This window comes from Macaca mulatta, chromosome 7 (assembly GCF_049350105.2).
Source record: "Macaca mulatta isolate MMU2019108-1 chromosome 7, T2T-MMU8v2.0, whole genome shotgun sequence".
NCBI lineage: Eukaryota > Metazoa > Chordata > Mammalia > Primates > Cercopithecidae > Macaca > Macaca mulatta.
Genome location: NC_133412.1, coordinates 17,441,098 through 17,444,062, shown reverse-complemented (window position 1 = coordinate 17,444,062; position 2,965 = coordinate 17,441,098). Strand labels below are relative to the sequence as shown.

Here is a 2,965-nt window from a genome sequence, read left to right as displayed (position 1 = left end):
TTTTTTCTTTTTTTTTTTTTTTTTTTACCTTTTTTGATAGAGACGGGGTCTCACTGTGTTGCCCAGGTTGGTCTCAAACTCCTGGGCTCAAATGATCCTCCTGCCTCAGCCTAGGATCATTTGCTAGGATCAAAGTGCTAGGATTACAGGCGTGTCCCACAATGCCCAGCCTACAGTCACATCTTAAGAAGGCCTTCTGGATACTCCAAAGAAAGGATTCCAGTTGTGAGATCTACAGGACCCAGCACAGGCTGTGGGAGCCCAGGGGTTTGGGGCTCCATCTCAAGCCATTCCAGTGGACAGTCCTGTGAAGAGAGAAGGTGAGCAAGGCCAAGTGGCGTCTCTGGCCTGAGGGTCATGCAGGATCCAGAGACCTTGCCCACAGCTGGACTCTGCCCTAGGGAGACCAGGTGACTCAAAGGCTAAATTGGTCCTTGAGAGTGGAATTTGGGGCCAGAGTATAGGGCAGCCCAGACTCCCTGCTTGCCCAGCAAGGCTCAGGCCCAGCTGTGGATCCTGCCACACCTACTGTCCCCTCCCACTTCTTCCAGGCATTGCCTGGCTTCTGAGGCAGAGTTCTGAGCGACAGCTCATTAGATGCAGAGAGCCAGTGGAAATCCACCCTTTAGAACAATCTGTCTGGCTTTGACTGGGAGCCAGGCTGGTCAGCAATGGCCAGAGAACAAAGGGCTCTGCAGACATGGGAGGAAAACAGCATGCAACTTTGATGGTGCACTTTAAAGGCAGGTGTAATGAATTGGGGCCAAGTTTCCCCAGACTCCCAGATCTGTCCCTCTTCCTGTCCTCTTGGAGATTTCCTTACAAGGCTCCATGCTGTTGGCATGCTCCTGCACGTCTGCCCCACTGCTGTGGGGATTCTCTTGGTGTGTGCGTGTGGTGGGGAAGGAGGGGTATTACCGAAGATGTATGTGTCCAGCCTCTTATTCCTAGGCTGGGCAGCTCTCTGAAGATCCTCTGGGGCTCAGGTAGGGAGTCAATGAGCCATGGCGTCCCCTGGATATGAGGGAGGAAGGAGCGGGAGTTGAGAGGGGAGAGAGTTCAGAGGCATTAGGTCTCTGAGGCACTGGGCCTCTGCCCCTTACTTCGGGAAGGGTCCCAGAACAGTAACTTCATCTGGGCCACAGCTACTGTCTTGTCCTGGGGACCTGCCCTGCCCTGCCCTGTGGTCTGCAGTGCTGACCTGTCCTGGGGCCCTGCCCTGCCCTGCCCTGTGGTCTGCAGTGCTGACCTGTCCTGGGGCCCTGCCCTGCCCTGCCCTGTGGTCTGCAGTGCTGACCTGTCCTGGGGCCCTGCCCTGCCCTGTGGTCTGCAGTGCTGACCTGTCCTGGGGCCCTGCCCTGCCCTGCCCTGTGGTCTGCAGTGCTGACCTGTACTGGGGCCCGGCCATGCCCTGCCCTGTGATCTGCTGTGCTGACCTGTCCTGGGGCCCTGCCCTGCCCTGCCCTGTGGTCTGCAGCTACTGTCCTGTCCTGGGGCTCTGCCCTGCCCTGTGCTACGTTCCTGCCATCTGCTTCCCACCGGACAGCTTGTAACACTGGGGTTGATCGCAGTCACTAGTGGGTGCCAGAATTAATTCATTGTTTATGTTTGCTTCTAAATGTATGAAAATAAGTGCAACATATGTGGCTATTCCAAGAGACCTTAGGTTATTTTTATTCAGATTCCCAGGCTGGGAATGTGGGGTCTCTTTGGGCTTTCCAGAGGGCCTGGGTCATTGAAAAGATGGGACCCTTTCCTTTGTAAGGACAACAGCCCATTTTCCTTCTACTTCCCCTTCTTCTTTAGAAATTCAGCCATAGATCCTGTGAGGGGATGGAGAAATGTGAGCCCAAACCCACAAAGGAAGCCTAGAAGAAAGCCCCGAGCCTTCAGAGGAATGGGTCCAGCCCGTGAGATGCTGTCTTCCCTGTGAAGGAACAGAGGTCACAGGATTGTCATATTCATTTTTACAATAATAATTTTAGAATTAAAATAAACTTTATTTTCTGCTACTTGAGTTTCTAAGTTATGCACTGGAAAAGTAGGTAGTAACTAAAAGTGGATTCAACCACAAATTTGCTGCAGCCCTGGTGGGGGATGTATCAGAGAAGTATTTAACATGTAAATCTTATCCTGTTTTTAACTAGCAATAGCTCTGAAAGACAGTGACACTGAGTGGCAGGTTCACTAGAGGTTCCGGGGGGTCAGAGAGTAGGTTCAGGCAGCTGACTGATCACACTCCTGCCACTCCTTCCCTTTTCTGGGAAAGGGAAGGGAAACTAACATTTCATAAGACTCTGTGTAGTTGGCACTATGCTTAGGACTCATACATTTGTCGTCTCGTTGAAGCCCCAATTTTTATAAATAGATGAAGAAATTGGGACTTGTAAGTTTAAGTAACTTATAAGGTACACACAGAAGGATTTCTATCTGCCTGAGGAGTCCAAATCTCACCTTTCTTTCACTCCTAGCTACTTTCCTAAAACAGCCTGTAGCAAAGGAACTTTCCCAGCAAGCACAACTGAGGGGCTATTCCCTCTAATCACAGGCATGGCTGGGGTGAAAACCCACTGTTTCCAGACACCTCATCTTGTACAATCACTTACACAGGATGGCACATGAGGTCTAGGTTATCCTGCCTTCCATTTCACTCCATCTTCTGCTAAACTCCACACCAAGTTCTCTTTCTGAAATATCATCCTGGACTTTGGAGACACCAAAGATAAGCCAGGTTGGGCAGGTGTGGCCAGGTAAACAGGCTGCATCTAGGGACAACTGGATCAGGCTCTTGGGGTGCATGGTTGGGGCTGATAAAGGATCTTCCTTGTTCCATGAATAATTAAAGGATTTGGGTGACACAAGAGCCTCTTAACGTCAAGGCAGATGCCTGCTTGTCCTCCAGAGGGAATTTATAGCACGGAATGATTAAAAATTAGTATCGGGCTCAAGCTCTCCATGTCTTTTT

General features: G+C 50.8%; 1 long non-coding RNA gene across 1 annotated transcript; it reads left to right on the top strand.

Moving 5' to 3' along the window:
• Positions 1–859: 859 nt before the first annotated feature.
• LOC144329640 (uncharacterized) lies at positions 860–2,012 on the top strand. The gene is made up of 2 exons (XR_013395250.1): positions 860–986; positions 1,807–2,012. It is a non-coding gene; the product is annotated as an uncharacterized LOC144329640 (long non-coding RNA).
• Positions 2,013–2,965: the final 953 nt, after the last annotated feature.